Consider the following 25466-nt stretch of genomic DNA (forward strand, 5'->3'; position numbering starts at 1 on the left):
TAACCTATCCTAACCTAACCTAACCTAACCTAACCTAACCTAACCTATCCTATCCTAACCTAACCTAACCTAACCTTTTTTTTAGTGTGGATGGGCAAATCTTCATAATACCAATCAGAAAGTGTCCCAGATGTGCATCGCTTCACACAACCTAACCTAACATACATCTATCTCTTTATTTTTGGACAAGTACCTATATCGAGCGGCAATCTAATTTCATAATACTTTTTTCCCTTTGTATTACTATTTTCATACAACTTTTATATAACACACCTCGGACGGCTTCTACATACAGAACATCTCCATTCAATTTTTGCAATTCATCTTTTTCGACAAGTCTTATATCCTACCGGCCAGAAGACAAACTAAACACGGTTTTATAGAAACTAGCGCCCTCTGCCGGCCAAACGCCAAACTTAACACGGTTTTATAGACACTAGCGCCCTCTGCCGGCCAGACGCCAAACTTTACACGGTTTTATAGACACTAGCGCCCCCTGCCGGCCAGACGCCAAACTTAACACGATTTTATAGACACTAGCGCCCTCTGCCGGCCAGACGCCAAACTTGACACGGTTTTATAGACACGATTTTTTTTTTCGTTATTATTACTATTTCATACAACTTTTATATGTTACACCTCGAACAGTTTCTATTCTCATAAAACTTTAAACTAACCTAACCTAACCTAACCTAACCTAACCTAACCTATCCTAACCTAACCTAACCTAACCTATCCTATCCTATTCTAACCTAACCTTTTTTTTCAGTGTGGATGGGCAAATCTTCATAATAACAATCAGAAAGTGTCCCAGATGTGCATCGCTTCACACAACCTAACCTAACATACATCTATCTCTTTATTTTTGGACAAGTACCTATATCGAGCGGCAATCTAATTTCATAATACTTTTTTCCCTTTGTATTACTATTTTCATACAACTTTTATATGTTACACTCCGAACGGCTTCTACATACAGAACACCCCCATTCAATTTTCACAATTGATCTTTTTCGACAATTCCATACATCGAGCGAACATCTAATTTCATAATACTTTGGTTTTCATAATTCTAACTATTTGCATACAACTTTCATATAACACACCTCGGACGGCTTCTACATACAAAACATCTCCATTCAATTTTGGCAATTCATCTTTTTCGACAAGTTCTTATATCCTACCGGCCAGAAGACAAACTAAACATGGTTTTATAGACACTAGCGCCCTCTGCCGGCCAAACGCCAAACTAATCACGGTTTTATAGACACTAGCGCCCTCTGCCGGCCAGACGCCAAACTTAACACGGTTTTATAGACACTATCGCCCCCTGCCGGCCAGACGCCAAACTTGACACGGTTTTATATACACGTTTTTGTTTTTCGTTATTATTACTATTTCATACAACTTTTATATGTTACACGTCGAACAGTTTCTATTCTCATAAAACTTTAAACTAACCTAACCTAACCTAACCTAACCTAACCTAACCTATCCTAACCTAACCTAACCTAACCTAACCTAACCTAACCTATCCTATCCTAACCTAACCTAACCTAAACTTTTTTTTAGTGTGGATGGGCAAATCTTCATAATACCAATCAGAAAGTGTCCCAGATGTGCATCGCTTCACACAACCTAACCTAACATACATCTATCTCTTTATTTTTGGACAAGTACCTATATCGAGCGGCAATCTAATTTCATAATACTTTTTTCCCTTTGTATTACTATTTTCATACAACTTTTATATAACACACCTCGGACGACTTCTACATACAGAACATCTCCATTCAATTTTTGCAATTCATCTTTTTCGACAAGTCTTATATCCTACCGGCCAGAAGACAAACTAAACACGGTTTTATAGACACTAGCGCCCTCTGCCGGCCAGACGCCAAACTTAACACGGTTTTATAGACACTAGCGCCCCCTGCCGGCCAGACGCCAAACTTTACACGGTTTTATAGACACTAGCGCCCTCTGCCGGCCAGACGCCAAACTTGCATACAACTTTCATATAACACACCTCGGACGGCTTCTACATACAAAACATCTCCATTCAATTTTCGCAATTCATCTTTTTCGACAAGTTCTTATATCCTACCGGCCAGAAGACGAACTAAACAAGGTTTTATAGACACTAGCGCCCTCTGCCGGCCAAACGCCAAACTAATCACGGTTTTATAGACACTAGCGCCCTCTGCAGGCCAGACGCCAAACTTGACACGGTTTTATAGACACGATTTTTTTTTTCGTTATTATTACTATTTCATACAACTTTTATATGTTACACCTCGAACAGTTTCTATTCTCATAAAACTTTAAACTAACCTAACCTAACCTAACCTAGCTAACCTAACCTAACCTAACCTAACCTAACCTATCCTAACCTAACCTAACCCAACCTATCCTATCCTAACCTAACCTTTTTTTTAGTGTGGATGGGCAAATCTTATAATACCAATCAGAAAGTGTCCCAGATGTGCATCACTTCACACAACCTAACCTAACATACATCTATCTCTTTATTTTTGGACAAGTACCTATATCGAGCGGCAATCTAATTTCATAATACTTTTTTCCCTTTGTATTACTATTTTCATACAACTTTTATATAACACACCTCGGACGGCTTCTACATACAAAATATCTCCATTCAATTTTCGCAATTCATCTTTTTCGACAAGTTCTTATATCCTACCGGCCAGAAGACAAACTAAACACGGTTTTATAGACACTAGCGCCCTCTGCCGGCCAAACGCCAACTTAACACGGTTTTATAGACACTAGCGCCCTCTGCCGGCCAAACGCCAAACTTAACACGGTTTTATAGACACTAGCGCCCTCTGCCGGCCAGACGCCAAACTTATTATGGTTTTATAGAAACTATCGCCCCCTGCCGGCCAGACGCCAAACTTGACACGGTTTTATATACACGATTTTTTTTTTTTTCGTTATTATTACTATTTCATACAACTTTTATATGTTACACCTCGAACAGTTTCTATTCTCATAAAACTTTAAACTAACCTAACCCAACCTAACCTATCCTATCCCAACCTAACCTAACCTAACCTAACCTTTTTTTTAGTGTGGATGGGCAAATCTTATAATACCAATCAGAAAGTGTCCCAGATGTGCATCGCTTCACACAACCTAACCTAACATACATCTATCTCTTTATTTTTGGACAAGTACCTATATCGAGCGGCAATCTAATTTCATAATACTTTTTTCCCTTTGTATTACTATTTTCATACAACTTTTATATAACACACCTCGGACGGCTTCTACATACAGAACATCTCCATTCAATTTTCGCAATTCATCTTTTTCGTCAAGTTCTTATATCCTACCGGCCAGAAGACAAACTAAACACGGTTTCATAGAAACTAGCGCCGTCAGCCGGCCAAACGCCAAACTTAACACGGTTTTATAGACACTAGCGCCCTCTGCCGGCCAGACGCCAAACTTTACACGGTTTTATAGACACTAGCGCCCCCTGCCGGCCAGACGCCAAACTTAACACGGTTTTATAGACACTATCGCCCCCTGCCGGCCAGACGCCAAACTTGACACGGTTTTATAGACACTAGCGCCCTCTGCCGGCCAGGCGCCAAACTTGACACGGTTTTATAGACACGATTTTTTTTTTCGTTATTATTACTATTTCATACAACTTTTATATGTTACACCTCGAACAGTTTCTATTCTCATAAAACTTTAAACTAACCTAACCTTACCTAACCTAACCTAACCTAACCTATCCTAACCTAACCTAACCTAACCTGTCCTATCCTAACCTTTTTTTTAGTGTGGATGGGCAAATCTTATAATACCAATCAGAAAGTGTTCCAGATGTGCATCACTTCACACAACCTAACCTAACATACATCTATCTCTTTATTTTTGAACAAGTACCTATATCGAGCGGCAATCTAATGTCATAATACTTGTTTCCCTTTGTATTACTATTTTCATACAACTTTTATATAACACACCTCGGACGGCTTCTACATACAAAATATCTCCATTCAATTTTCGCAATGCATCTTTTTCGACAAGTTCTCATATCCTACCGGCCAGAAGACAAACTAAACACGGTTTTATAGACACTAGCGCCCTCTGCCGGCCAGACGCCAAACTTATTATGGTTTTATAGACACTATCGCCCCCTGCCGGCCAGACGCCAAACTTGACACGGTTTTATAGACACGTTTTTGTTTTTCGTTATTATTACTATTTCATACAACTTTTATATGTTACACCTCGAACAGTTTCTATTCTCATAAAACTTTAAACTAACCTAACCTAACCTAACCTAACCTAACCTATCCTAACCTAACCTAACCTAACCTAACCTAACCTAACCTATCCTTTCCTAACCTAACCTAACCTAACCTTTTTTTTAGTGTGGATGGGCAAATCTTCATAATACCAATCAGAAAGTGTCCCAGATGTGCATCGCTTCACACAACCTAACCTAACATACATCTATCTCTTTATTTTTGGACAAGTACCTATATCGAGCGGCAATCTAATTTCATAATACTTTTTTCCCTTTGTATTACTATTTTCATACAACTTTTATATAACACACCTCGGACGGCTTCTACATACAGAACATCTCCATTCAATTTTTGCAATTCATCTTTTTCGACAAGTCTTATATCCTACCGGCCAGAAGACAAACTAAACACGGTTTTATAGAAACTAGCGCCCTCTGCCGGCCAAACGCCAAACTTAACACGGTTTTATAGACACTAGCGCCCTCTGCCGGCCAGACGCCAAACTTATTATGGTTTTATAGACACTATCGCCCCCTGCCGGCCAGACGCCAAACTTGACACGGTTTTATAGACACGTTTTTGTTTTTCGTTATTATTACTATTTCATACAACTTTTATATGTTACACCTCGAACAGTTTCTATTCTCATAAAACTTTAAACTAACCTAACCTAACCTAACCTAACCTAACCTAACCTATCCTAACCTAACCTAACCTAACCTAACCTAACCTAACCTATCCTTTCCTAACCTAACCTAACCTAACCTTTTTTTTAGTGTGGATGGGCAAATCTTCATAATACCAATCAGAAAGTGTCCCAGATGTGCATCGCTTCACACAACCTAACCTAACATACATCTATCTCTTTATTTTTGGACAAGTACCTATATCGAGCGGCAATCTAATTTCATAATACTTTTTTCCCTTTGTATTACTATTTTCATACAACTTTTATATAACACACCTCGGACGGCTTCTACATACAGAACATCTCCATTCAATTTTTGCAATTCATCTTTTTCGACAAGTCTTATATCCTACCGGCCAGAAGACAAACTAAACACGGTTTTATAGAAACTAGCGCCCTCTGCCGGCCAAACGCCAAACTTAACACGGTTTTATAGACACTAGCGCCCTCTGCCGGCCAGATGCCAAACTTTACACGGTTTTATAGACACTAGCGCCCCCTGCCGGCCAGACGCCAAACTTAACACGATTTTATAGACACTAGCGCCCTCTGCCGGCCAGACGCCAAACTTGACACGGTTTGATAGACACTAGCGCCCTTTGCCGGCCAAGCGCCAAACTTAACGCGGTTTTATAGACACTAGCGCCCCCTGCTGGCCAGACGCCTAACTTTACACGGTTTTATAGACACTAGCGCCCTCTGCCAGCCAGACGCCAAACATGACACGGTTTTATAGACACTAGCGCCCTCTGCCGGCCAAACGCCAAACTTAACACGGTTTTATATACACTAGCGCCCTCTGCCGGCCAGACGCCAAACTTGACACGGTTTTATAGACACGATTTTTTTTTTCGTTATTATTACTATTTCATACAACTTTTATATGTTACACCTCGAACAGTTTCTATTCTCATAAAACTTTAAACTAACCTAACCTAACCTAACCTATCCTATCCTAACCTAACCTAACCTAACCTAACCTTTTTTTTAGTGTGGATGGGCAAATCTTATAATACCAATCAGAAAGTGTCCCAGATGTGCATCGCTTCACACAACCTAACCTAACATACATCTATCTCTTTATTTTTGGACAAGTACCCATATCGAGCGGCAATCTAATTTCATAATACTTTTTTCCCTTTGTATTACTATTTTCATACAACTTTTATATAACAAACCTCGGACGGCTTCTACATACAGAACATCTCCATTCAATTTTCGCAATTCATCTTTTTCGTCAAGTTCTTATATCCTACCGGCCAGACGCCAAACTTGACACGGTTTTATAGACACTAGCGCCCTCTGCCGGCCAGGCGCCAAACTTAACACGGTTTTATAAACACTAGCGCCCTCTGCCGGTCAGACGCCAAACTTGACACGGTTTTATATACACTAGCGCCCTCTGCCGGCCAGACGCCAAACTTGACACGGTTTTATAGACACGATTTTTTTTTTCGTTATTATTACTATTTCATACAACTTTTATATGTTACACCTCGAACAGTTTCTATTCTCATAAAACTTTAAACTAACCTAACCTAACCTAACCTATCCTATCCTAACCTAACCTAACCTTTTTTTTAGTGTGGATGGGCAAATCTTATAATACCAATCAGAAAGTGTCCCAGATGTGCATCACTTCACACAACCTAACCTAACATACATCTATCTCTTTATTTTTGGACAAGTACCTATATCGAGCGGCAATCTAATTTCATAATACTTTTTTCCCTTTGTATTACTATTTTCATACAACTTTTATATAACACACCTCGGACGGCTTCTACATACAAAATATCTCCATTCAATTTTCGCAATTCATCTTTTTCGACAAGTTCTTATATCCTACCGGCCAGAAGACAAACTAAACACGGTTTCATAGACACTAGCGCCCTCTGCCGGCCAAACGCCAACTTAACACGGTTTTATAGACACTAGCGCCCTCTGCCGGCCAAACGCCAAACTTAACACGGTTTTATAGACACTAGCGCCCTCTGCCGGCCAGACGCCAAACTTATTATGGTTTTATAGAAACTATCTCCCCCTGCCGGCCAGACGCCAAACTTGACACGGTTTTATATACACGATTTTTTTTTTTTCGTTATTATTACTATTTCATACAACTTTTATATGTTACACCTCGAACAGTTTCTATTCTCAAAAAACTTTAAACTAACCTAACCTAACCTAACCTAACCTAACCTATCCTAACCTAACCTAACCTAACCTTACCTAACCTATCCTATCCTAACCTAACCTAACCTAACCTTTTTTTTAATGTGGATGGGCAAATCTTCATAATACCAATCAGAAAGTGTCCCAGATGTGCATCGCTTCACACAACCTAACCTAACATACATATATCTCTTTATTTTTGATAAGTACCTATATCGAGCGGCAATCTAATTTCATAATACTTTTTTCCCTTTGTATTACTATTTTCATACAACTTTTATATAACACACCTCGGACGGCTTCTACATACAGAACATCTCCATTCAATTTTCGCAATTCATCTTTTTCGACAAGTTCTTATATCCTACCGGCCAGAAGACAAACTAAACACGGTTTTATAGAAACTAGCGCCCTCTGCCGGCCAAACGCCAAACTTAACACGGTTTTATAGACACTAGCGCCCTCTGCCGGCCAGACGCCAAACTTGACACGGTTTTATAGACACTAGCGCCCTCTGCCGGCCAATCGCCAAATTTAACGCGGTTTTATAGACACTAGCGCCCCCTGCCGGCCAGACGCCTAACTTTACACGGTTTTATAGACACTAGCGCCCTCTGCCGGCCAGACGCCAAACTTAACACGGTTTTATATACACTAGCGCCCTCTGCCGGCCAGACGCCAAACTTGACACGGTTTTATAGACACGATTTTTTTTTTCGTTATTATTACTATTCCATACAACTTTTATATGTTACACCTCGAACAGTTTCTATTCTCATAAAACTTTAAACTAACCTAACCCAACCTAACCTATCCTATCCCAACCTAACCTAACCTAACCTAACCTTTTTTTTAGTGTGGATGGGCAAATCTTATAATACCAATCAGAAAGTGTCCCAGATGTGCATCGCTTCACACAACCTAACCTAACATACATCTATCTCTTTATTTTTGGACAAGTACCTATATCGAGCGGCAATCTAATTTCATAATACTTTTTTCCCTTTGTATTACTATTTTCATACAACTTTTATATAACACACCTCGGACGGCTTCTACATACAGAACATCTCCATTCAATTTTCGCAATTCATCTTTTTCGTCAAGTTCTTATATCCTACCGGCCAGAAGACAAACTAAACACGGTTTCATAGAAACTAGCGCCGTCAGCCGGCCAAACGCCAAACTTAACACGGTTTTATAGACACTAGCGCCCTCTGCCGGCCAGGCGCCAAACTTGACACGGTTTTATAGACACGATTTTTTTTTTCGTTATTATTACTATTTCATACAACTTTTATATGTTACACCTCGAACAGTTTCTATTCTCATAAAACTTTAAACTAACCTAACCTAACCTAACCTAACCTAACCTAACCTATCCTAACCTAACCTAACCTAACCTGTCCTATCCTAACCTTTTTTTTAGTGTGGATGGGCAAATCTTATAATACCAAAAGGAAAGTGTTCCAGATGTGCATCACTTCACACAACCTAACCTAACATACATCTATCTCTTTATTTTTGAACAAGTACCTATATCGAGCGGCAATCTAATGTCATAATACTTGTTTCCCTTTGTATTACTATTTTCATACAACTTTTATATAACACACCTCGGACGGCTTCTACATACAAAATATCTCCATTCAATTTTCGCAATGCATCTTTTTCGACAAGTTCTCATATCCTACCGGCCAGAAGACAAACTAAACACGGTTTTATAGACACTAGCGCCCTCTGCCGGCCAGACGCCAAACTTATTATGGTTTTATAGACACTATCGCCCCCTGCCGGCCAGATGCCAAACTTGACACGGTTTTATAGACACTAGCGCCCTCTGCCGGCCAAACGCCAAACTTAACACGGTTTTATAGACACTAGCGCCCTCTGCCGGCCAGGCGCCAAACTTAACACGGTTTTATAGACACTAGCGCCCTCTGCCGGCCAGACGCCAAACTTAACACGGTTTTATAGACACTAGCGCCCCATTCCGGCCAGACGCCAAACTTTACACGGTTTTATAGACACTAGCGCCTTCTGCCGGCCAGACGCCAAACTTGACACGGTTTTATAGACACTAGCGCCATCTGCCGGCCAGATGCCAAACTTGACACGGTTTTATAGACACTAGCGCCCTCTGCCGGCCAAACGCCAAACTTAACACGGTTTTATAGACACTAGCGCCCTCTGCCGGCCAGACGCCAAACTTAACACGGTTTTATAGACACTAGCGCCCCATTCCGGCCAGACGCCAAACTTTACACGGTTTTATAGACACTAGCGCCCTCTGCCGGCCAGACGCCAAACTTGACACGGTTTTATAGACACTAGCGCCCTCTGCCGGCCAAACGCCAAACTTAACACCGTTTTATAGACACTAGCGCCCTCTGCCGGCCAGACGTCAAACTTGACACGATTTTATAGACACTAGCGCCCTCTGCCGGCCAGGCGCCAAACTTAACACGGTTTTATAGACATTAGCGCCCTCTGCCGGTCAGACGCCAAACTTGACACGGTTTTATAGACACTAGCGCCCTCTGCCGGCCAGATGCCAAACTTGACACGGTTTTATAGACACGATTTTTTTTTTTTTCGTTATTATTACTATTTCATACAACTTTTATATGTTACACCTCGAACAGTTTCTATTCTCATAAAACTTTAAACTAACCTAACCTAACCCAACCTAACCTAACCTATCCTAACCTAACCTAACCTAACCTATCCTATCCTAGCCTAACCTAACCTTTTTTTTAGTGTGGATGGGCAAATCTTCATAATACCAATCAGAAAGTGTCCCAGATGTGCATCGCTTCACACAACCTAACCTAACATACATCTATCTCTTTATTTTTGGACAAGTACCTATATCGAGCGGCAATCTAATTTCATAATACTTTTTTCCCTTTGTATTACTATTTTCATACAACTTTTATATAACACACCTCGGACGGCTTCTACATACAGAACATCTCCATTCAATTTTTGCAATTCATCTTTTTCGACAAGTCTTATATCCTACCGGCCAGAAGACAAACTAAACACGGTTTTATAGAAACTAGCGCCCTCTGCCGGCCAAACGCCAAACTTAACACGGTTTTATAGACACTAGCGCCCTCTGCCGGCCAAACGCCAAACTTATCACGGTTTTATATACACTAGCGCCCTCTGCCGGCCAGACGCCAAACTTGACACGGTTTTATAGACACGATTTTTTTTTTCGTTATTATCACTATTTCATACTACTTTTATATGTTACACCTCGAACAGTTTCTATTCTCATAAAACTTTAAACTAACCTAACCTAACCTAACCTATCCTATCCTAACCTAACCTTTTTTTTAGTGTGGATGGGCAAATCTTATAATACCAATCAGAAAGTTTCCCAGATGTGCATCGCTTCACACAACCTAACCTAACATACATCTATCTCTTTATTTTTGGGCAAGTACCTATATCGAGCGGCAATCTAATTTCATAATACTTTTTTCCCTTTGTATTACTATTTTCATACAACTTTTATATGTTACACCCCGAACGGCTTCTACATACAGAACACCCCCATTCAATTTTCACAATTGATCTTTTTCGACAATTCCATACATCGAGCGAACATCTAATTTCATAATACTTTGGTTTTCATAATTCTAACTATTTGCATACAACTTTCATGTAACACACCTCGGACGGCTTCTACATACAAAACATCTCCATTCAATTTTCGCAATTCATCTTTTTCGACAAGTTCTTATATCCTACCGACCAGAAGACGAACTAAACATGGTTTTATAGACACTATCGCCCCCTGCCGGCCAGACGCCAAACTTGACACGGTTTTATAGACACGTTTTTGTTTTTCGTTATTATTACTATTTCATACAACTTTTATATGTTACACCTCGAACAGTTTCTATTCTCATAAAACTTTAAACTAACCTAACCTAACCTAACCTAACCTAACCTAAACTAACCTAACCTAACCTAACCTAACCTAACCTAACCTATCCTATCCTAACCTAACCTAACCTAACCTTTTTTTTAGTGTGGATGGGCAAATCTTCATAATACCAATCAGAAAGTGTCCCAGATGTGCATCGCTTCACACAACCTAACCTAACATACATCTATCTCTTTATTTTTGGACAAGTACCTATATCGAGCGGCAATCTAATTTCATAATACTTTTTTCCCTTTGTATTACTATTTTCATACAACTTTTATATAACACACCTCGGACGACTTCTACATACAGAACATCTCCATTCAATTTTTGCCATTCATCTTTTTCGACAAGTCTTATATCCTACCGGCCAGAAGACAAACTAAACACGGTTTTATAGACACTAGCGCCCTCTGCCGGCCAGACGCCAAACTTAACACGGTTTTATAGACACTAGCGCCCCCTGCCGGCCAGACGCCAAACTTTACACGGTTTTATAGACACTAGAGCCCTCTGCCGGCCAGACGCCAAACTTGACACGGTTTTATAGACACTAGCGCCCTCTGCCGGCCAAACGCCAAACTTAACACGGTTTTATAGACACTAGCGCCCTCTGCCGGCCAGGCGCCAAACTTAACACGGTTTTATAGACACTAGCGCCCTCTGCCGGTCAGACGCCAAACTTGACACGGTTTTATAGACACTAGCGCCCTCTGCCGGCCAGATGCCAAACTTGACACGGTTTTATAGACACTAGCGCCCTCTGCCGGCCAAACGCCAAACTTTACACGGTTTTATAGACACTAGCGCCTTCTGCCGGCCAGACGCCAAACTTGACACGGTTTTATAGACACTAGCGCCATCTGCCGGCCAGATGCCAAACTTGACACGGTTTTATAGACACTAGCGCCCTCTGCCGGCCAAACGCCAAACTTAACACGGTTTTATAGACACTAGCGCCCTCTGCCGGCCAGACGCCAAACTTAACACGGTTTTATAGACACTAGCGCCCCATTCCGGCCAGACGCCAAACTTGACACGGTTTTATAGACACTAGCGCCCTCTGCCGGCCAAACGCCAAACTTAACACCGTTTTATAGACACTAGCGCCCTCTGCCGGCCAGACGTCAAACTTGACACGATTTTATAGACACTAGCGCCCTCTGCCGGCCAGGCGCCAAACTTAACACGGTTTTATAGACATTAGCGCCCTCTGCCGGTCAGACGCCAAACTTGACACGGTTTTATAGACACTAGCGCCCTCTGCCGGCCAGATGCCAAACTTGACACGGTTTTATAGACACGATTTTTTTTTTTTCGTTATTATTACTATTTCATACAACTTTTATATGTTACACCTCGAACAGTTTCTATTCTCATAAAACTTTAAACTAACCTAACCTAACCCAACCTAACCTAACCTATCCTAACCTAACCTAACCTAACCTATCCTATCCTAGCCTAACCTAACCTTTTTTTTAGTGTGGATGGGCAAATCTTCATAATACCAATCAGAAAGTGTCCCAGATGTGCATCGCTTCACACAACCTAACCTAACATACATCTATCTCTTTATTTTTGGACAAGTACCTATATCGAGCGGCAATCTAATTTCATAATACTTTTTTCCCTTTGTATTACTATTTTCATACAACTTTTATATAACACACCTCGGACGGCTTCTACATACAGAACATCTCCATTCAATTTTTGCAATTCATCTTTTTCGACAAGTCTTATATCCTACCGGCCAGAAGACAAACTAAACACGGTTTTATAGAAACTAGCGCCCTCTGCCGGCCAAACGCCAAACTTAACACGGTTTTATAGACACTAGCGCCCTCTGCCGGCCAGACGCCAAACTTTACACGGTTTTATAGACACTAGCGCCCCCTGCCGGCCAGACGCCAAACTTAACACGATTTTATAGACACTAGCGCCCTCTGCCGGCCAGACGCCAAACTTGACACGGTTTTATAGACACTAGCGCCCTCTGCCGGCCAAACACCAAACTTAACGCGGTTTTATAGACACTAGCGCCCCCTGCTGGCCAGACGCCTAACTTTACACGGTTTTATAGACACTAGCGCCCTCTGCCAGCCAGACGCCAAACTTGACACGGTTTTATAGACATTAGCGCCCTCTGCCGGTCAGACGCCAAACTTGACACGGTTTTATAGACACTAGCGCCCTCTGCCGGCCAGATGCCAAACTTGACACGGTTTTATAGACACGATTTTTTTTTTTTCGTTATTATTACTATTTCATACAACTTTTATATGTTACACCTCGAACAGTTTCTATTCTCATAAAACTTTAAACTAACCTAACCTAACCCAACCTAACCTAACCTATCCTAACCTAACCTAACCTAACCTATCCTATCCTAGCCTAACCTAACCTTTTTTTTAGTGTGGATGGGCAAATCTTCATAATACCAATCAGAAAGTGTCCCAGATGTGCATCGCTTCACACAACCTAACCTAACATACATCTATCTCTTTATTTTTGGACAAGTACCTATATCGAGCGGCAATCTAATTTCATAATACTTTTTTCCCTTTGTATTACTATTTTCATACAACTTTTATATAACACACCTCGGACGGCTTCTACATACAGAACATCTCCATTCAATTTTTGCAATTCATCTTTTTCGACAAGTCTTATATCCTACCGGCCAGAAGACAAACTAAACACGGTTTTATAGAAACTAGCGCCCTCTGCCGGCCAAACGCCAAACTTAACACGGTTTTATAGACACTAGCGCCCTCTGCCGGCCAGACGCCAAACTTTACACGGTTTTATAGACACTAGCGCCCCCTGCCGGCCAGACGCCAAACTTAACACGATTTTATAGACACTAGCGCCCTCTGCCGGCCAGACGCCAAACTTAACACGGTTTTATAGACACTAGCGCCCTCTGCCGGCCAAACACCAAACTTAACGCGGTTTTATAGACACTAGCGCCCCCTGCTGGCCAGACGCCTAACTTTACACGGTTTTATAGACACTAGCGCCCTCTGCCAGCCAGACGCCAAACTTGACACGGTTTTATAGACACTAGCGCCCTCTGCCGGCCAAACGCCAAACTTAACACGGTTTTATATACACTAGCGCCCTCTGCCGGCCAGACGCCAAACTTGACACGGTTTTATAGACACGATTTTTTTTTTTCGTTATTATTACTATTTCATACAACTTTTATATGTTACACCTCGAACAGTTTCTATTCTCATAAAACTTTAAACTAACCTAACCTAACCTAACCTATCCTATCCTAACCTAACCTAACCTAACCTAACCTTTTTTTTAGTGTGGATGGGCAAATCTTATAATACCAATCAGAAAGTGTCCCAGATGTGCATCTCTTCACACAACCTAACCTAACATACATCTATCTCTTTATTTTTGGACAAGTACCCATATCGAGTGGCAATCTAATTTCATAATACTTTTTTCCCTTTGTATTACTATTTTCATACAACTTTTATATAACACACCTCGGACGGCTTCTACATACAGAACATCTCCATTCAATTTTCGCAATTCATCTTTTTCGTCAAGTTCTTATATCCTACCGGCCAGAAGACAAACTAAACACGGTTTTATAGAAACTAGCGCCCTCTGCCGGCCAAACGCCAAACTTAACACGGTTTCATAGACACTAGCGCCCTCTGCCGGCCAGACGCCAAACTTTACACGGTTTTATAGACACTAGCGCCCCCTGCCGGCCAGACGCCAAACTTAACACGGTTTTATAGATACTAGCGCCCTCTGCCGGCTAGACGCCAAACTTGACACGATTTTATAGACACTAGCGCCCTCTGCCAGCCAAACGCCAAACTTAACGCGGTTTTATAGACACTAGCGCCCCCTGCCGGCCAGACGCCAAACTTTACACGGTTTTATAGACACTAGCGCCCTCTGCCGGCCAGACGCCAAACTTGACACGGTTTTATAGACACTAGCGCCCTCTGCCGGCCAAACGCCAAACTTATCACGGTTTTATATACACTAGCGCCCTCTGCCGGCCAGACGCCAAACTTGACACGGTTTTATAGACACTAGCGCCCTCTGCCGGCCAGGCGCCAAACTTAACACGGTTTTATAGACATTAGCGCCCTCTGCCGGTCAGACGCCAAACTTGACACGGTTTTATAGACACTAGCGCCCTCTGCCGGCCAGATGCCAAACTTGACACGGTTTTATAGACACGATTTTTTTTTTTCGTTATTATTACTATTTCATACAGCTTTTATATGTTACACCTCGAACAGTTTCTATTCTCATAAAACTTTAAACTAACCTAACCTAACCTAACCTAACCTAACCTAACCTATCCTAACCTAACCTAACCTAACCTATCCTATCCTAACCTAACCTAACCTTTTTTTTCAGTGTGGATGGGCAAATCTTCATAATACCAATCAGAAAGTGTCCCAGATGTGCATCGCTTCACACAACCTAACCTAACATACATCTATATCTTTATTTTTGGACAAGTAACTATATCGAGCGGCAATCTAATTTCATAATACTTTTTTCTTTTTGTATTACTATTTTCATACAACTTTTATATAACACACCTCGGACGGTTCTACATACAGAACATCTCCATTCAATTTTCACAATTCATCTTTTTCGACAAGTTCTTATATCCTACCGGCCAGAAGACAAACTAAACATGGTTTTATAGACACTAGCGCCCTCTGCCGGCCAAACGCCAAACTAATCACGGTTTTATAGACACCAGCGCCCTCTGCCGGCCAGACGCCAAACTTAACACGGTTTTATAGACACTATCGCCCCCTGCCGGCCAGACGCCAAACTTGACACGGTTTTATAGACACGATTTTTTTTTCGTTACTATTACTATTTCATACAACTTTTATATGTTACACCTCGAACAGTTTCTATTCTCATAAAACTTTAAACTAACCTAACCTAACCTAACCTAACCTAACCTAACCTAACCTATCCTAACCTAACCTAACCTAACCTGTCCTATCCTATCCTAACCTAACCTAACCTTTTTTTTAGTGTGGATGGGCAAATCTTCATAATATCAATCAGAAAGTGTCCCAGATGTGTATCGCTTCACACAACCTAACCTAACATACATATATCTCTTTATTTTTGGACAAGTACCTATAACGAGCGGCAATCTAATTTCATAATACTTTTTTATTTTGTATTACTATTTTCATACAACTTTTATATAACACACCTCGGACGGCTTCTACATACAGAACATCTCCATTCCATTTTCGCAATTCATCTTTTTCGACAAGTTCTTATATCCTACCGGCCAGACGCCAAACTTGACACGGTTTTATAGACACTAGCGCCCTCTGCCGGCCAAGCGCCAAACTTAACACGGTTTTATAGACACTAGCGCCCTCTGCCGGCCAAACGCCAAACTTGACACGGTTTTATAGACACTAGCGCCCTCTGCCGGCCAGATGCCAAACTTTACACGGTTTTATAGACACTAGCGCCCTCTGCCGGCCAGGCGCCAAACTTTACACGGTTTTATAGACACTAGCGCCCTCTGCCGGCCAGACGCCAAACTTAACACGGTTTTATAGACACTAGCGCCCCCTGCCGGCCAGACGCCAAACTTTACACGGTTTTATAGACACTAGCGCCCTCTGCCGGCCAGACGCCAAACTTGACACGGTTTTATAGACACTAGCGCCCTCTGCCGGCCAAACGCCAAACTTAACACGGTTTTATAGACACTAGCGCCCTCTGCCGGCCAGACGCCAAACTTGACACGGTTTTATAGACACTAGCGCCCTCTGCTGGCCAGGCGCCAAACTTAACACGGTTTTATAGACACTAGCGCCCTCTGCCGGTCAGACGCCAAACTTGACACGGTTTTATAGACACGATTTTTTTTTCCGTTATTATTACTATTTCATACAACTTTTATATGTTACACCTCGAACAGTTTCTATTCTCATAAAACTTTAAACTAACCTAACCTAACCTAACCTAACCTAACCTAACCTATCCTATCCTAACCTAACCTAACTTCTTTTTTCAGTGTGGATGGGCAAATCTTCATAATACCAATCAGAAAGTGTCCCAGATGTGCATCGCTTCACACAACCTAACCTAACATACATCTATCTCTTTATTTTTGGGCAAGTACCTATATCGAGCGGCAATCTAATTTCATAATACTTTTTTCCCTTTGTATTACTATTTTCATACAACTTTTATATGTTACAACCCGAACGGCTTCTACATACAGAACACCCCCATTCAATTTTCACAATTGATCTTTTTCGACAATTCCATACATCGAGCGAACATCTAATTTCATAATACTTTGGTTTTCATAATTCTAACTATTTGCATACAACTTTTATATAACACACCTTGGACGGCTTCTACATACAAAACATCTCCATTCCATTTTCGCAATTCATCTTTTTCGACAAGTTCTTATATCCTACCGGCCAGAAGACAAACTAAACACGGTTTTATAGACACTAGCGCCCTCTGCCGGCCAGACGCCAAACTTAACACGGTTTTATAGACACTAGCGCCCCCTGCCGGCCAGACGCCAAACTTTACACGGTTTTATAGACACTAGAGCCCTCTGCCGGCCAGACGCCAAACTTGACACGTTTTTATAGACACTAGCGCCCTCTGCCGGCCAAACGCCAAACTTATCACGGTTTTATATACACTAGCGCCCTCTGCCGGCCAGGCGCCAAACTTGACACGGTTTTATAGACACGATTTTTTTTTCGTTACTATTACTATTTCATACAACTTTTATATGTTACACCTCGATCAGTTTCTATTCTCATAAAACTTTAAACTAACCTAACCTAACCTAACCTAACCTAACCTAACCTAACCTATCCTAACCTAACCTAACCTAACCTGTCCTATCCTATCCTAACCTAACCTAACCTTTTTTTTAGTGTGGATGGGCAAATCTTCATAATATCAATCAGAAAGTGTCCCAGATGTGTATCGCTTCACACAACCTAACCTAACATACATATATCTCTTTATTTTTGGACAAGTACCTATAACGAGCGGCAATCTAATTTCATAATACTTTTTTATTTTGTATTACTATTTTCATACAACTTTTATATAACACACCTCGGACGGCTTCTACATACAGAACATCTCCATTCAATTTTCGCAATTCATCTTTTTCGACAAGTTCTTATATCCTACCGGCCAGACGCCAAACTTGACACGGTTTTATAGACACTAGCGCCCTCTGCCGGCCAAGCGCCAAACTTAACACGGTTTTATAGACACTAGCGCCCTCTGCCGGCCAAACGCCAAACTTGACACGGTTTTATAGACACTAGCGCCCTCTGCCGGCCAGATGCCAAACTTTACACGGTTTTATAGACACTAGCGCCCTCTGCCGGCCAGGCGCCAAACTTTACACGGTTTTATAGACACTAGCGCCCTCTGCCGGCCAGACGCCAAACTTAACACGGTTTTATAGACACTAGCGCCCCCTGCCGGCCAGACGCCAAACTTTACACGGTTTTATAGACACTAGCGCCCTCTGCCGGCCAGACGCCAAACTTGACACGGTTTTATAGACACTAGCGCCCTCTGCCGGCCAAACGCCAAACTTAACACGGTTTTATAGACACTAGCGCCCTCTGCCGGCCAGACGCCAAACTTGACACGGTTTTATAGACACTAGCGCCCTCTGCCGGCCAGGCGCCAAACTTAACACGGTTTTATAGACACTAGCGCCCTCTGCCGGTCAGACGCCAAACTTGACACGGTTTTATAGACACGATTTTTTTTTCCGTTATTATTACTATTTCATACAACTTTTATATGTTACACCTCGAACAGTTTCTATTCTCATAAAACTTTAAACTAACCTAACCTAACCTAACCTAACCTAACCTATCCTAACCTAACCTAACCTAACCTATCCTATCCTAACCTAACCTAACCTTTTTTTTCAGTGTGGATGGGCAAATCTTCATAATACCAATCAGAAAGTGTCCCAGATGTGCATCGCTTCACACAACCTAACCTAACATACATCTATCTCTTTATTTTTGGGCAAGTACCTATATCGAGCGGCAATCTAATTTCATAATACTTTTTTCCCTTTGTATTACTATTTTCATACAACTTTTATATGTTACAACCCGAACGGCTTCTACATACAGAACACCCCCATTCAATTTTCACAATTGATCTTTTTCGACAATTCCATACATCGAGCGAACATCTAATTTCATAATACTTTGGTTTTCATAATTCTAACTATTTGCATACAACTTTTATATAACACACCTTGGACGGCTTCTACATACAAAACATCTCCATTCAATTTTTGCAATTCATCTTTTTCGACAAGTCTTATATCCTACCGGCCAGAAGACAAACTAAACACGGTTTTATAGACACTAGCGCCCTCTGCCGGCCAGACGCCAAACTTAACACGGTTTTATAGACACTAGCGCCCCCTGCCGGCCAGACGCCAAACTTTACACGGTTTTATAGACACTAGAGCCCTCTGCCGGCCAGACGCCAAACTTGACACGGTTTTATAGACACTAGCGCCCTCTGCCGGCCAAACGCCAAACTTAACACGGTTTTATAGACACTAGCGCCCTCTGCCGGCCAAACGCCAAACTTATCACGGTTTTATATACACTAGCGCCCTCTGCCGGCCAGACGCCAAACTTGACACGGTTTTATAGACACGTTTTTGTTTTTCGTTATTATTACTATTTCATACAACTTTTATATGTTACACCTCGAACAGTTTCTATTCTCATAAAACTTTAAACTAACCTAACCTAACCTAACCTAACCTAACCTAAACTAACCTAACCTAACCTAACCTAACCTAACCTATCCTATCCTAACCTAACCTAACCTAACCTTTTTTTTAGTGTGGATGGGCAAATCTTCATAATACAAATCAGAAAGTGTCCCAGATGTGCATCGCTTCACACAACCTAACCTAACATACATCTATCTCTTTATTTTTGGACAAGTACCTATATCGAGCGGCAATCTAATTTCATAATACTTTTTTCCCTTTGTATTACTATTTTCATACAACTTTTATATTACACACCTCGGACGACTTCTACATACAGAACATCTCCATTCAATTTTTGCCATTCATCTTTTTCGACAAGTCTTATATCCTACCGGCCAGAAGACAAACTAAACACGGTTTTATAGAAACTAGCGCCCTCTGCCGGCCAGACGCCAAACTTAACACGGTTTTATAGACACTAGCGCCCCCTGCCGGCCAGACGCCAAACTTTACACGGTTTTATAGACACTAGAGCCCTCTGCCGGCCAGACGCCAAACTTGACACGGTTTTATAGACACTAGCGCCCTCTGCCGGCCAAACGCCAAACTTAACACGGTTTTATAGACACTAGCGCCCTCTGCCGGCCAGACGCCAAACTTGACACGGTTTTATAGACACTAGCGCCCTCTGCCGGCCAGATGCCAAACTTGACACGGTTTTATAGACACTAGCGCCCTCTGCCGGCCAAACGCCAAACTTAACACGGTTTTATAGACACTAGCGCCCTCTGCCGGCCAGACGCCAAACTTAACACGGTTTTATAGACACTAGCGCCCCATTCCGGCCAGACGCCAAACTTTACACGGTTTTATAGACACTAGCGCCCTCTGCCGGCCAGGCGCCAAACTTAACACGGTTTTATAGACACTAGCGCCCCATTCCGGCCAGACGCCAAACTTTACACGGTTTTATAGACACTAGCGCCCTCTGCCGGCCAGGCGCCAAACTTAACACGGTTTTATAGACACTAGCGCCCTCTGCCGGCCAGATGCCAAACTTTACACGGTTTTATAGACACTAGCGCCCTCTGCCGGCCAGGTGCCAAACTTTACACGGTTTTATAGACACTAGCGCCCTCTGCCGGCCAGACGCCAAACTTAACACGGTTTTATAGACACTAGCGCCCCCTGCCGGCCAGACGCCAAACTTTACACGAATTTATAGACACTAGCGCCCTCTGCCGGCCAGACGCCAAACTTGACACGGTTTTATAGACACTAGCGCCCTCTGCCGGCCAAACGCCAAACTTAACACGGTTTTATAGACACTAGCGCCCTCTGCCGGCCAGACGCCAAACTTGACACGGTTTTATAGACACTAGCGCCCTCTGCCGGCCAGGCGCCAAACTTAACACGGTTTTATAGACACTAGCGCCCTCTGCCGGTCAGACGCCAAACTTGACACGGTTTTATAGACACGATTTTTTTTTCCGTTATTATTACTATTTCATACAACTTTTATATGTTACACCTCGAACAGTTTCTATTCTCATAAAACTTTAAACTAACCTAACCTAACCTAACCTAACCTAACCTATCCTAACCTAACCTAACCTAACCTATCCTATCCTAACCTAACCTAACCTTTTTTTTCAGTGTGGATGGGCAAATCTTCATAATACCAATCAGAAAGTGTCCCAGATGTGCATCGCTTCACACAACCTAACCTAACATACATCTATCTCTTTATTTTTGGGCAAGTACCTATATCGAGCGGCAATCTAATTTCATAATACTTTTTTCCCTTTGTATTACTATTTTCATACAACTTTTATATGTTACAACCCGAACGGCTTCTACATACAGAACACCCCCATTCAATTTTCACAATTGATCTTTTTCGACAATTCCATACATCGAGCGAACATCTAATTTCATAATACTTTGGTTTTCATAATTCTAACTATTTGCATACAACTTTTATATAACACACCTTGGACGGCTTCTACATACAAAACATCTCCATTCCATTTTCGCAATTCATCTTTTTCGACAAGTTCTTATATCCTACCGGCCAGAAGACAAACTAAACACGGTTTTATAGACACTAGCGCCCTCTGCCGGCCAGACGCCAAACTTAACACGGTTTTATAGACACTAGCGCCCCCTGCCGGCCAGACGCCAAACTTTACACGGTTTTATAGACACTAGAGCCCTCTGCCGGCCAGACGCCAAACTTGACACGGTTTTATAGACACTAGCGCCCTCTGCCGGCCAAACGCCAAACTTATCACGGTTTTATATACACTAGCGCCCTCTGCCGGCCAGACGCCAAACTTGACACGGTTTTATAGACACGATTTTTTTTTTCGTTATTATCACTATTTCATACAACTTTTATATGTTACACCTCGAACAGTTTCTATTCTCATAAAACTTTAAACTAACCTAACCTAACCTAACCTATCCTATCCTAACCTAACCTTTTTTTTAGTGTGGATGGGCAAATCTTCATAATACCAATCAGAAAGTGTCCCAGATGTGCATCGCTTCACACAACCTAACCTAACATACATCTATCTCTTTATTTTTGGACAAGTACCTATATCGAGCGGCAATCTAATTTCATAATACTTTTTTCCCTTTGTATTACTATTTTCATACAACTTTTATATAACACACCTCGGACGACTTCTACATACAGAACATCTCCATTCAATTTTTGCAATTCATCTTTTTCGACAAGTCTTATATCCTACCGGCCAGAAGACAAACTAAACACGGTTTTATAGACACTAGCGCCCTCTGCCGGCCAGACGCCAAACTTAACACGGTTTTATAGACACTAGCGCCCCCTGCCGGCCAGACGCCAAACTTTACACGGTTTTATAGACACTAGAGCCCTCTGCCGGCCAGACGCCAAACTTGACACGGTTTTATAGACACTAGCGCCCTCTGCCGGCCAAACGCCAAACTTAACACGGTTTTATAGACACTAGCGCCCTCTGCCGGCCAAACGCCAAACTTATCACGGTTTTATATACACTAGCGCCCTCTGCCGGCCAGACGCCAAACTTGACACGGTTTTATAGACACGATTTTTTTTTTCGTTATTATCACTATTTCATACAACTTTTATATGTTACACCTCGAACAGTTTCTATTCTCATAAAACTTTAAACTAACCTAACCTAACCTAACCTATCCTATCCTAACCTAACCTTTTTTTTAGTGTGGATGGGCAAATCTTATAATACCAATCAGAAAGTTTCCCAGATGTGCATCGCTTCACACAACCTAACCTAACATACATCTATCTCTTTATTTTTGGGCAAGTACCTATATCGAGCGGCAATCTAATTTCATAATACTTTTTTCCCTTTGTATTACTATTTTCATACAACTTTTATATGTTACACCCCGAACGGCTTCTACATACAGAACACCCCCATTCAATTTTCACAATTGATCTTTTTCGACAATTCCATACATCGAGCGAACATCTAATTTCATAATACTTTGGTTTTCATAATTCTAACTATTTGCATACAACTTTCATGTAACACACCTCGGACGGCTTCTACATACAAAACATCTCCATTCAATTTTCGCAATTCATCTTTTTCGACAAGTTCTTATATCCTACCGACCAGAAGACGAACTAAACATGGTTTTATAGACACTATCGCCCCCTGCCGGCCAGACGCCAAACTTGACACGGTTTTATAGACACGTTTTTGTTTTTCGTTATTATTAATATTTCATACAACTTTTATATGTTACACCTCGAACAGTTTCTATTCTCATAAAACTTTAAACTAACCTAACCTAACCTAACCTAACCTAACCTAAACTAACCTAACCTAACCTAACCTAACCTAACCTATCCTATCCTAACCTAATCTAACCTAACCTTTTTTTTAGTGTGGATGGGCAAATCTTCATAATACCAATCAGAAAGTGTCCCAGATGTGCATCGCTTCACACAACCTAACCTAACATACATCTATCTCTTTATTTTTGGACAAGTACCTATATCGAGCGGCAATCTAATTTCATAATACTTTTTTCCCTTTGTATTACTATTTTCATACAACTTTTATATTACACACCTCGGACGACTTCTACATACAGAACATCTCCATTCAATTTTTGCCATTCATCTTTTTCGACAAGTCTTATATCCTACCGGCCAGAAGACAAACTAAACACGGTTTTATAGACACTAGCGCCCTCTGCCGGCCAGACGCCAAACTTAACACGGTTTTATAGACACTAGCGCCCCCTGCCGGCCAGACGCCAAACTTTACACGGTTTTATAGACACTAGAGCCCTCTGCCGGCCAGACGCCAAACTTGACACGGTTTTATAGACACTAGCGCCCTCTGCCGGCCAAACGCCAAACTTAACACGGTTTTATAGACACTAGCGCCCTCTGCCGGCCAGACGCCAAACTTGATACGGTTTTATAGACACTAGCGCCCTCTGCCGGCCAGATGCCAAACTTGACACGGTTTTATAGACACTAGCGCCCTCTGCCGGCCAAACGCCAAACTTAACACGGTTTTATAGACACTAGCGCCCTCTGCCGGCCAGACGCCAAACTTAACACGGTTTTATAGACACTAGCGCCCCATTCCGGCCAGACGCCAAACTTTACACGGTTTTATAGACACTAGCGCCCTCTGCCGGCCAGGCGCCAAACTTAACACGGTTTTATAGACACTAGCGCCCTCTGCCGGTCAGACGCCAAACTTGACACGGTTTTATAGACACTAGCGCCCTCTGCCGGCCAGATGCCAAACTTGACACGGTTTTATAGACACTAGCGCCCTCTGCCGGCCAAACGCCAAACTTAACACGGTTTTATAGACACTAGCGCCCTCTGCCGGCCAGACGCCAAACTTAACACGGTTTTATAGACACTAGCGCCCCATTCCGGCCAGACGCCAAACTTTACACGGTTTTATAGACACTAGCGCCTTCTGCCGGCCAGACGCCAAACTTGACACGGTTTTATAGACACTAGCGCCCTCTGCCGGCCAGATGCCAAACTTGACACGGTTTTATAGACACTAGCGCCCTCTGCCGGCCAAACGCCAAACTTAACACGGTTTTATAGACACTAGCGCCCTCTGCCGGCCAGACGCCAAACTTAACACGGTTTTATAGACACTAGCGCCCCATTCCGGCCAGACGCCAAACTTTACACGGTTTTATAGACACTAGCGCCCTCTGCCGGCCAGACGCCAAACTTGACACGGTTTTATAGTTACTAGCGCCCTCTGCCGGCCAAACGCCAAACTTAACACGGTTTTATAGACACTAGCGCCCTCTGCCGGCCAGACGTCAAACTTGACACGATTTTATAGACACTAGCGCCCTCTGCCGGCCAGGCGCCAAACTTAACACGGTTTTATAGACACGATTTTTTTTTTTTCGTTATTATTACTATTTCATACAACTTTTATATGTTACACCTCGAACAGTTTCTATTCTCATAAAACTTTAAACTAACCTAACCTAACCCAACCTAACCTAACCTATCCTAACCTAACCTAACCTAACCTATCCTATCCT

Source organism: Diorhabda sublineata, chromosome 11, assembly GCF_026230105.1.
Source record: "Diorhabda sublineata isolate icDioSubl1.1 chromosome 11, icDioSubl1.1, whole genome shotgun sequence".
NCBI classification, from domain to species: Eukaryota; Metazoa; Arthropoda; class Insecta; order Coleoptera; family Chrysomelidae; genus Diorhabda; species Diorhabda sublineata.